Source organism: Rhamphochromis sp. 'chilingali', assembly GCF_963969265.1.
Source record: "Rhamphochromis sp. 'chilingali' genome assembly, chromosome: 22".
Classification (NCBI taxonomy): domain Eukaryota; kingdom Metazoa; phylum Chordata; class Actinopteri; order Cichliformes; family Cichlidae; genus Rhamphochromis; species Rhamphochromis sp. 'chilingali'.
Window position 1 is genome coordinate 21,339,481 of NC_137950.1, and position 12,677 is coordinate 21,352,157.

Below are 12,677 nucleotides of genomic sequence, written 5' to 3' on the forward strand. Positions count from 1 at the left end.
CCCAGTCATTCACCAAGGGAGATCAGCCCTGATGGGGAGCGCTGGACCTTTCCCCTCCTCCATAAAACACAGTTATCATTCTCCCTGGAAATGATACCCACAGATCACTAATCACTTTGAGTGGGTGAAAATGCACGAATTGTGGAGGGAAGAAAGAAAGGAGGGAGCCAAATTGGATTTTCATAAGTATCGAGCAGCCAAAGGAAGAGGGGGGAAATGGATTTTTTCATGAAAAGTATTGAGCAGCAATAATCTGGATGGAAAATGTGCTTAAAGCCAAGTAGCAGATTTTGCCCTTTTCTTTTCTCTCTGTCTCTCCAAGAATAGACCGTGAAGGGTTCTGGGTGAATGAATGATTGTAGATTCTGAATAGGATTGACGAGTGGCTCTTGGTCATAATTGGCAGCTATGCTTGTTTATGATATTTGTATGTTCTTCGAGCTCTGAAGCGGGCTGCCTAGTTAATAATGGTTGTTTGTCTGCATGTCCAAGTGTTCTCGATATCAATCCAACAATCTATACGCTACACAGACAAGTGGTCAGCCTCGCTTGAAGTGACCTTTAAAAATGCGTGTACGTGAACGGACGGACAAACAGACGCAAACTCACACACAATAACCTTTAGAGAGTGCCCGCTGAGTAGGTGAGTGAGTATGTGTTCAGTGTAAATATGCATGAGTAAGGCTGCCTGCACATATTCTTCACGGTCAGTGGATGAAGGCAGTGGAGAGCGAGGTGTGTTTGCCTGTATGTCAGTGTGTGTCTTGTGTGAGTGCATGGGTGCATGTTCAGGGGAGGTGGATTGTGAGTCATCAGTTGTGACTCATAAAGCGTCGGCAATCAAAGCGGCTCATTTTAACACATTGTCTTATGGTAAAAACACGCAGATGGACGCACACTCCTGGCTGTGCACACACATGCCCAATATCACAGTCTTTGGATTTCTTTTTGAATTGTCTCTTTTGTGCGTTTCCCCCCCCCCCCCCCCGCCTCTCCACCCCCTTTTGTTCTTTCATGGATAAATGCGCTTTTTCGGAAGAATGAAAAAAAAGCACACATGTACACACACATACACATACGCAGTGGACGAGCTCCGTGCTGACTCCACCATATGTGGGGTTGGGAGTGGTAGCAGACGCCAAGACAAGAGGAACCAGTCGGTACCAGCAAAGTACAGCATGTCTCCTACCTCTTACTCATCACCACCAACAGCCCTAATAATAAATCATACAAGAGCTGTTTATTTTTTAATAAACTACAGGCCTGCTGAAACAAAATTTAAATACATATTTTTGTTAGTCTAATTACACTTGTATAATTTCTCAGCACACTCTCATCTTACTCTGTTATTTTAGGTGGTACTGTTGAAATGCTTCGCCCCTCATCAGAAGATTAATCAGCAGCAGTGTAAATTATTGATAAATGATGTGTTGCTCTTAGCAAAATGCCTTCCTTTTTAGTTTTAAATAATTTAGGTCTACAGATAATGATTACTTATTGATTAATTGGCAAGTTAGTTTTTTGATCAACAGATTCTGGTGCAGTGCACTTTTATTTATATCATGCCAAATCTTTTTGCCAAATCTCAGCAAAAGCCACCTAAGGGTATATTATAGAAAGAATGTGTAGTGTAGCCATTTACCTCGACCAATTGGTGGGGCTTCTATTTTTATCTATTTTCTTTTTTTACCCGTTACATTAAATGAAATAAATAGAAATGTTTTACAGCCCAAGTTGATGTCTTGGATTTGTCTGACCAACAGTGAAAAACTTCAAAATATTAAGTTTACTCACATGTATGACAAAGCGAAGTAGATACAAACTCCATGGCATTACTAGTAGTATAATCAAACAAAAACATTACCAAGATTGGGCATTAATTTCAGATTAATTAGCCTAGTTAAACACAATATGTTTTGGTTTAGGCTGGTTGATCCATTGTTGACATTTTACTCCCATGGTGAGTATTTTCCACCATATTATGACATTTTAAAATGATTAATCAGCAAATTAATCATCTCCAAAAATTTTAGTTAGTGTCAGCGCTGTCAGGAAGCAGTGAAAGAACAGGCCCTGCGTTTATGCTTTTAGGTACAGTGAACAAGTATCAACTCAAAAATGTAAATTCACTCAGTTATTGTTTGCGTTGGCCTGATTTCTGTTCCTCCGGCTAATCCTAGCAAAGTACAATGAATGAAAGATACTCATCAGACGCACATTAGCCGCTGATGTTGTAAAGCTTACATAATTAACAAGACGGGCAAGTGAGCAGCCTCCAACTCGAGGTGAGAGAGAGAGATGCTTAGTGTTAGAAGGCAAGAATCTGATGATTGGCTGCCTGCCTTACTGACTGGCATGATTTTGTTTCCTGATGGCCTCATCTTGAGCTGTGAAAAAAGAAACTGTGCGCCCTCTAGCAATCAGCAATGGTAAAGCAATTGCAGCAAAGTTTTTATTGGAAAATTGACAATTATCCCAGATATAAACTCTCCACTAATGGGACTAATTCTGCCTCTACTCTCCACTACTAACACCCATTACGCCACTGTACTACAACACTCATTAATGCTTAACACCCATGCAGTTCTTGTAATGAAAGTCACAGCACCACATACAGTGCTCAGCCCCCACATTATCAGGGAGATGCAGTTACTGAATTCAACATGGGAAATGTGCTGCAATCCCACTACTAAATGTATACTTTTACTGGTAATTATATGCAATTACCAGCTCATTAGCAAGCGTACACATTTACATTTTTTAGCATTCACTGCAACGCTAATAGGGAACACGCAAAGCCGAAGCACCCTATAATGGCCTAAAAATAAAGACATCAAACGGACTCTCCATTTGCAGAGGATGAAGGGGAAAGATAGAGCGGAGGCTGGCAATGAGTATGTAAGGGAGGGTGGGAGGACGGGTGGATGGGATAGGGTAAAAGAGTGCAGAAAAGTGATGGTGACGAAAGATAGGAGCGAATTCAGAAAGTGGGAAAAGAAAGGTGGAAAGAGAAGGTCGGCGACGCACGGGGAGACAGGAAGGGAGATAAGACTGCAGCGTTTCTCAGCAGGAGTGCTGCATCTCTCCTTGGGCTCCCCGACTTGACAGAGCCTCGCATCAGCCGGCATGGTATTCATCAGTGATGCACGTACCTCATCGAACACGCACACTCAGACACACACACTCCATTTTTAGAAAGAAAGAGAAAGAAACAGGGTACTTGGTGCTCCAATTGTTTCTTACTTGTCTTAGCAATTTCCATTGTGCCTGGGTGGGAACTGAGAGTAGCGGCCCAATTGGCGATTCACTTCACTACCCCATCTGGCATTTGAAGTTCATTTCTTCGCTTTTTGCCAAAACGACACATGAACGAGCATACGCACACTCAAAGGAATCGTGCATGCATACACAAACACTCATTTACTTGTGGCACTTGTCTGGCGTAACTATGACAATTAAAATAGCCAAAGTGTTCATTAAAAACCCATCACATTACCTTTATGAAAAGAGCTCTTTATGTGCTTGTTATTTGTTAACAACATGCCACAAGAGGGTTTCATTAGGTGCGTGTGTGTGAGAGATGTTAAAGCATGTGTGTGGATCTAAATGCTGCCAATTGTCTGCTTTTTACACATTTTTCTAATTCTGGTGCTCTTCTACTTTACTGTGCATATGTGCCATGTTGTATGTACTGTATGTGTTTGTCTGCATGCCGGTGTGAGTGTGTCTAAAAGGGATGAAACTGACTCTGATCTTATCCAGCTTAAGACAAATACACTGTTCTGCCTGAAGACATTGTCATGGAAACAAGCCAGTTTCCCTGGGTACCAGAGAGAAGGCCAAATTTGAGCAAGACAGAGAGAGAGAGAGAGAGAGAGACAGAGAGATATGAACACAGATAAAAGGAACAAAAAGGGACAAGATATAAAGGATTGAACACAATGGCAAAAAGTGTGCTGTTCATAGTTTTTTTCTTAACATGGAAATTGAAAAGGATTTCTGATGTACGGTATTATTTTTGTTATGCTCTACTTCTTCTATTTCTATCTCTAAGAAATTCACTTAAATGATTGTATCTTCTCAAAAACATTGCTAAATTTAATATGATTTGCAATAGTCCTGAGATGGACCTTGTTGTTGTTTGTCCAAGAGGTTGTCTGGGGAAGCCATGGCTAGCCCTCGGACCACCTTGCACAACTAATGACAAAGCCTGATGGGGGGGAGGGGGCTACATGTAGAACTGTTAATACATTTAATACCTACTGACCATCTACGTGTTTCTCTGACACATTTAAATGGCAATTATCTTATGAGCCTTATCTTTATCAACAAGATAAATATCTTACACAAGCTCCTATAGTGCATTTCTTCATTGAAGTGATGCCTGAAAAAGAAAAGAAAAAAAAAGACTATTTAGGCTACATTAATTTAACACATAGCAATAAAACCGAGTCATCCATTTCTGTGCCACCCCGGCGTTTGGTTTGACACTGGCCACCCCTATAAAAAATGTCTGGCTCCTCAGTGGCGCCAGCCGTGGGTTCAGACCTTTTAATAGGCTCACTCCACCACATTGACTGATGAAAACGCTAGTATAACGGTTCTGTTTGATAAACAGCAAACCATCCATTCATCGCTAATGGATGGTGCGTGGATGATTTGCTGTTTATTAAGCAAAGGCAATCAAGCAGTCCTTTGTTTTTAATATTCTAAATAAGTTTTAAATACACTACATGGGACTCAAGGAGACTCATATCTTCTTACAGATATAATTCTTTGTTGACAAAAGGACTGCTCATAATGATTCTTTTCAGTGCTGTTTAATGTGCTGCTCTTCTTTTCAATTATTCGATCAGAGCTAATTAATGGAGTGCTTAATCAACAGAAAGCCATCATTCATCCAGGGAATCAATTAATGAATAATCCAGTATCGTAAACGATAATCTCTATAGACATACACCTGAATGCGAATTTACATAAACTGATGGTGGGGAAGATTTTGGGATTTGTTAGATTAAGGTCCAGATTAAGCTTGGGTTTTCTTAACCAATCATAGTTAAGCAGGCTTTGGTAGCTTAGAGATAAGTCCAAGAGTTATTGGATTTATTATAATCCATTCTCAAAACCATAATTTATTTTATGAAGACATTTTGACTTTTTATTAGCTTTGCACTAGTATCCAATGACCGATTAACAGGATTGGCTAAACCTTAAATTTTGACCTTTGACCTCAATAGTTGTGTTGTGAGCTAACTAGTAAAGTAAAGTAAAAATGTATTTATATTGCACCTTTCAAGATAAAATCACAAAGTGCTTCACAGAAACTAGAACATAAAACAACATCAACCAAAGGCAAGTTCGTCCCTACAGCCCTGTCACTGATTATGATTAACAGTAAAGGTGTGCCGGACTTGCTGGAGTATTCTGAAAGATTGGTGCCGCCACTCAAAACCACTGATCAGTGCTGCTATAGGACAAGAAGTCAAAATTCTCAGTAAAGGAATTGTGGCATTTCTTTCAAAGCGTTCTCCAAAACGTCTTTTTAAGTTTTTGCAACATCCACATCCGTATAATCTATAAATCTCCAGGCTTCTGCATTGACCTGTCATTGAAATTGTAGCACCAACATTATCACACATTTGTGTCTTCAATCCACGCCAGCAACGAAAGAATGCAAAAGTTTCTTTCTTTTCAAAAGTTATAAAATGCTGCTGTTCACTGTTAGAACGTATATAAAAATTCTTATGACTGATGATCATGATTATGTAGATAACACCTGGTTTCAGTTGCATCTGATTCTTTCAAGTCAATGAATCACTGCAAAAACAAAAAGTTGGCTTTACTTAAAGTAGTGTGAAAATTCAACCTGAAACAAGTGAATTGTGCCATCTTGTAAGGTTTTTTTTTTTTTAAAAAGCCAACTTAATGCAGTATTAACTCCCTTATTCACAACAGGCCACAGCCTGTTTTATTCATTGGAGCAGGATCTTAATGAAATGGTCTAATGCCAATCACTTGTTAGGCAAAAGTGTAAACCACTACACTATGGAGCCACTTCCAACTTAATATAGTGTACGAAGGTAAAGGAGATATTTTTAATCTTTAGTTATATCATGCACCCAGAGCACTTGCATGAAAATATATGACCATTATTTGTTAAGCGGCAAGTTTCAGTTTGTGTACCATATACCACAATGTTTCCAGAAAGACTTGTTTTACTGACATCACATTGACTGGGAGTCTCTGCTATGGTGGTCTATTGCTACATAAGCACTTGAAACCACCCTGCATATCCAGAAGAACAAAAAGTGTAAACATGACATAACATAAAAAATGATCACAACATTACTAGATTAATTAGCAGTCCTGTGAGTCTTACATTCCTGCTATTGCAGAAATTATATAAAACCTTCCTATCATCAACGATTTGCAAAAAATGACAAACATTTAGAAGAAACCATTCAGACAGGTGTCTATATTGTTGGTGATTTTTCAACTCAATCACAGTTTCTGCACTATTCTCCACTTTTAGGTCAGTATTGTATTTTTCTGTGCTGGTGTAGCATTTTTTAAAGTGCATATTTCATACTGGGAATAAATGCTTTCAATTGAACAACAACAACAAAAAAGAAATAAGACATCAACATTGCAGACGAGCAATCTGTCACTTGTGTCCTGACAGTAATATCCTCCTCTACAGTATTGCTCCCTTGGCTGTGATGTGATAGCCCAATCGCTTTCAAAGCCAGATGCTGTATATCACCGAATAGAGATGGAAACGGCATTTGCAGCCTTTAGTGAACTCGACTGTATGAATTCTCACACTTTAACTTAATATGGAAACTATGCATATGTTAGCATACATTTACATACATTTCCAATGCTGGTCATCTATCTGTATAGTGTACGAGTGTATAGTTAATCCACCTGTCTGTTATTAAGAAGGGATGCCTTCGTGCAGGATGCTTGAGTTTATGCTGCGTGTGTGTGTGCATGTGTATTTGCATGTGTGGACAGTCTGAGAGGAGCTGATAGCAGAACTGCATGGTGGGCTAAAAACGAGGTGCAAGGGAACTGCAGCGTGCTATCTTCAGAATGACAGGGCTGCCATGATTGAGGCTTGCTACACTAGGATTTAGATACACCAGCATTTTTCTGTCTTTACCTCTCTCTAGCCATCCATCCCTCCTTCTCTGCCACTCCCTTTCCTTGGCTCGTCTTTCTTTCCTTCTACCTTATTCTCTCTTCTCTTCCATTCTGCATTGCCCATCTCAATGAGTCTCCTGCTCCCTCTTTTTTTATTCCTTCTCCTTTCAAATTCTCCAATGCATCTTCCTCTTTCCCTGTGTTAAGGTTCAAAATTGAGGAGGGAGAGTACAAACCACTCATGGTCCAGAAGCTCTTGGTCCAACAATGATTTTAATGAACACACGTGTGGGAAGACACTCTGTACGCAGACAGCCAGTAGTCCTCGACTTAATCAAAGCATGAACAGATATTTTATAGCATCAGGGTTTTATTTTACCGACGCCCCTTCATGCGTCACAGATACATTTTATACATAGATCAGATCAACACCAGAATGACTTTTCACCTAGAAGATCATCTTCTATTTTCATGGCTGGTACTTTCCATCCTGCTCCCTCTATCAGGTGCTGTATAATGTAGGCTCCCCCGACGTGCTCCCAGCCTCCATCCGCCATTTTGATTCAGTACAGCTGTCCATGATAATGTACTGTTCACTCAATCACTCTTTCTCTCTCTCGACCTCCTTCTCCATCTCTCTTCCTGTCTCTCCCCCCTCTCTCTGTTTCTGTCTCTGAAACACATGCATGCACAAACACATTCATATTTGGTGTAGCCCCTGTAACAGTGGGTTGCCATGGAAATGACAAATTAGTGTGCGAAACGCTGAGGACGCACATGAGCAGAAAAATGCAACACACACTCGCCATGAGAGCGCAAACAGACAGAAACATCCAACTGATGTGTGTTTGATCATTGGAAGGGTGGTACAGCTGCAGCTGGTCTCTGAAGCAGCAACCATCAGATCAGTTATTCTCGCTCCCTCTCTCCCCCCTCGCCTCCCCACGGACTGCTTTATTCATTACAGCAGTAGCTTAACGATAGTCTTCAAGAACTAATGCCAATCACCTTCCATCTTTACATTTATGCTTATTCTCAATCCTTGCATAGCCTTCAAAGTTCACTTCATTAATTTTGTACAAGTTCCTTTCATATTATCCTGTTCCTAGACAGACCTCTCCTTCTGCAAATGCAGTCGCTGGAGTGTGTTTTGGACCATTTTGCAACCCACATATATTCACCCCTGACAGCCAGCTGTAGAAAGGCTTACTTTAAAGGTTCAACTGATAGCTGGAATCAATTAATAGTGACATATTTTCACAGCTTACCAGGAAGTCGCTCGGTTTTTTCCAAACCGTCACTCGTTTTTTGTTCTTTCTTTCTCTGTGTATGAAAGTGAAGTAATTGAAAATGCAATACAAAAGCCTGTCTTCCTCTTCTAATTGTCAGTGCTGACAGATGATGGGAGAATCTCAGCTGATAGGCTTTTGCATAACAGTGGCAATTGTATGGTGATTTTTTTAGTGAAGCTTTATGCCTTGTGTAAATTTGTTTTAAGGTGCATAGAGTCTTTATGTAATTGCAGTGGTCTCATTACACCATTAGTTAGAACAAGAATTGAGAAAAGCATATTTTGGTAAGCTGCAGAACATTTTCTTTGTTTATTTTTTTCAAAGTATTTGAGCCAACCACAGGGCCCATAAACCAGATTATTCCTAGCGTCCTGTCCAAGTCTGGATTAACAGGGAGGATTGCATCAGGAAGGGCACCCAGTGTATAATCTTTGTTCAAATTAAACAAGTGAATGAAAAATAAGATTTCCAAACCAGAGCAGACGAGGGCCAGGCTAACAACAACCACTAGTTACTAGGTTACCAATGAAAACGTTGCTACTGAGGAGGAAGATAGTGAGAAGGTGTGTTTGGAGACAGAAGGAAAACTGGGAGTGTAGAGGTGAGACTACGGACTTAAAATGTAGGTACTACAATATCTGGAGCTTTAGTGTGACAGGAGACAATGTAACAGATAGGGTGTGAAGGAAGGGAAATAGATCGTTTGCTATAGTGACCCCTAAAGGGAGCAGCCAAGAGAAGATTTGATTAGTCACCGAGGTGCAGTGGAGGAAGCTGTTTTTGATTTAGTTGTATTTTTCCTGGTAAAAAGACATTTCAGGAAGTGTTTTACCCTACTGACCTTCATTAGAGCATATTTTTTCAATAGTTTGCTGTTCAGTTGCTGCATATTTCAACACGTTACAAACCCCAGCAGTGCCGCATCCTTGGTGTTTTTTATTTTATTGATCATTGAGGGTTAAAAGATGAAATTAAAAATAATTGTTGGATCTGTCTACCAACAGTCGGCTTGTGTGAATTACTTACACACGAGAAGTTTCACAGCTCTGTGTCTCTCCAGTGCTCACAGCTGGAGGAATTCAAAAGAGAGCCTGCTTTGTTTTTAGCTAAAAAAAATTGTTGATACAACCACTTATTTTATAAAGTGGTAAATAAAATAGTAAATAAATACATTTAACAGCTTCCCAGTATCCAAGAAAAGAAATCTCCTTATTAATAACTTTGTAAATTCAGTGGTGTAAAATCCCAACGTATTTATATGACCCAAAGAATAGAACATTTTAGAAGTTTAGGCCAGCAAATGTTTGGTATTTGGTGACAATGAACGGCCAATTAATTTTTTTCGACTAAAAAAACACAAGAAGAATGGATATAAAAACAATTTTTACAGTTTTCTTCAGAAATATCCTTTAATTAGCTTTAAAGTTACCCAAAGCTAATTAACTTTAAAGAGTTTTCTTTTCCCTTCTTCTATTCACTCGCTTTAATCAGGTATAATTTAGGACCGTTATTGCAAAAAGTGACCTCAGAGATAAAGTAAAGCTTAGCTTAGCTGTCCAAACACGCAGCCCACGAGAAACAATTCCCACAGTAGGGGTGGGTGATATAGACACAAAATGATATCACAACATTTCAAGAAAACTTCTAGTATTTTTGACAAAATAGAAAAAACTCCTGAACATTTTACTGATGCTAGCAGCCTGCATTTAAGTGCAAGTTAATGACGAGTATTTTTCCATCCTTTTTTCAATTGAGTCTACTGAACCAAAGAGCCAGCAGTAGCAGCAGCCATAGTGCAACAGTGGTGACCCAGCAGTACATTAAGTGACACCACATAAATCAAGCTGCTTTGCTAGTGTTTTCCCTGGAAATTTAAGTAATTTTATGTTAAGCAGGTATCTTAACACTTTTATTGAACGGTAACTAAAGTAACTTGACCTTGTAACTTTTCAAAAGCCGCACAAATATTATCAGATAATAAAACTGGAAAATATTTTCTACCTTTGATGGGTTGTGTCTTGGGTCAAGCTTTTAAACCAGCTGCTTAAAATTTCCATCCACTCCATGTGACCTTCCTGTCATGTGGCGTGCAGCTAGCTATGAACTAGCGAGTGCAAATACCCAGCACAACTAGTCAGCGCACCAACAACACAAGTGGAGTCATGCGCCTATATCTGGGTTGACGTCCAATCACCAAATGCTGGAATCTCCTACTTGTAGCCTGGTTATACTCAACAGTTTGTTTTTGCATCCAGGGGTGAAACGAGTCGTTTTCACCTTTTGGGGGAAACATTTTCTTGCATATTCTGCAAAGCACTGCTCATGATCGAAGGTTATTAAAACAGCTACTCTTTTAGATGCTAAATTATGACATGGTGCTGTTGTGCTCTGATGTGCCTGGGCTAGTTTGTGTTATGTTGCTATAGCAATGATATCACAATAACGATAGTATTTTCAGATATAATAAAAGATTTAGGGTGTATGGCCCAGCCCTATACCAAACTTCTACAGTACATTAATAAATATAAAGTACTAAAAATTCTCCACAGGAACATTTTTATAATTCTCATTCTTAGGCTCTCCTTTTCTTTCCCCTTCATTTCTCCCTCGTTCACTGTATTCCTCCGTTCTCCGACTCGCTTGTTTTGATCGACAGTGCTTTCCACAGGATGAAGTGTGACATGTGGTGTGTATGTCAGTGTCTGTCTCACTGTTTACTCTGAGCTAATACTGACTCACTCCATTAATCTGAGCTACAGAAGATCCACTCCAACCTGCCCACTTGAGAGCGTGTGCGTCTCTGTGTGTTTTAGGTGTGTCTTCACAGTGAACACATGCACGCACGTCTTCCTTGTGTTTGTGTCACCCAATATGCATTTTCCTGTCTGAATGTGTGCGTGCACGTCTGTTGTGCATGTGATGTAATAGAACGAGGAGTGAGCGTTTGCGGGCCAGAGCTTCCAGATCGATGCAGAGATGCTTTATGTGCTCCTGTCTGCTCTAATGATGTGTCTGTAAATTAGCAACAGAATGGTGGAGCACTACACTGAAACCTAATGGCACCTCTGTAAATTACCGCTACAATGCTGCTGGACGGCTGCGTGTGTTCCCATTGTGAACAACACACACCCACCCCTTCTCGCTCTGCCACCTCATCTACATTTGGCTCCGTTTGCGTGTGTGTGTGAGAGAGTGAGTGAGTATGTGTGATTGTGTTAACATTTGTGGCTGGTCTTTCTGTGTACGTTTGTGTGTGGGGGTCTCCTTTTTCTTCGCTCCTCTCAGTAAAGACTAGCCCGAGGCCCTGAGTTGGTAATAGCTTTTCTGACAGCAATACACCAATATTTACAGAGACCAGCACCCACCCACACCCCCGCACATTTCATGCACACATAAAAAGCATATAGTTGTCTACACTTTCAAACGCTTGAACGCGAACTCGCACGCAGTTTTTCTTTTTCTCTTTGAGGCATGCAGACACATACTCTTAATCAACATGCTGGGAGGGAAGGAATCACACAACACAATGTGTCGTTTCTCACTCATATATTGGCATTCACACTTTGGATTTTTTTTTCATGCAACTAAAGCAAAGAAAGACAATTTGCCACAATTGGCCTTTGAATTGTGATATATTCTCACTTTTTCCTTCTCATTATTCTCTCTGTGTTATATTCACTCAAGTGCGGCCGATTCCATTTCAACATCCCTCTCTCTGCCTCTCACTACCTTAATAACCTATTACACTTCAGTCTATTCATTATATGGCATCTTTCCCCCCCTCTTCTCCTCTCCAGCGGTTCCTCACCAAGTGTCTCTCCTGCTCCAGCTTCACCTAGCGTGTGCTAAATCCTCCTCTGTTCCCCTCGTCATTGTGAACTACAAGATGGTGGTTATGCCAGAGGCTCCACAGAGCAAAGAAAAAGAGGCCAGTGAGATGTGAGGAGAGGAATGGTGGCATGAGGCCAGGAGGGAGGTGTGAGAGCTATAGGGATGGTGGTGAGGAGAACGCTGGAGCAGATGCAGAGGAAGGGTGATGTTTTTGAAGGTGGGGGGAGGTGAAGAGACAGATAATGTCGCCCCTACTTGTCTATGGCAGCACGATAGTATGATCATTTTTGCGGATGTGTGCGTAGGTGTGCATATTTGTTCTGCTGCTGGCTTGCGTATAGAGTAGTGTGTGTAGGTGTGAGAGCAGATAAGTGAATGCGAGCTTAAGTATGATGGATTGTAAAACCT

General features: G+C 40.4%; 1 protein-coding gene across 7 annotated transcripts in view; it reads left to right on the forward strand.

The window, feature by feature from the left end:
- The window catches only part of nrxn1a (neurexin 1a), a 66,833-nt gene that overhangs the window by 13,612 nt on the left and 40,544 nt on the right, over positions 1 to 12,677 (forward strand). The window lies entirely within an intron of this gene.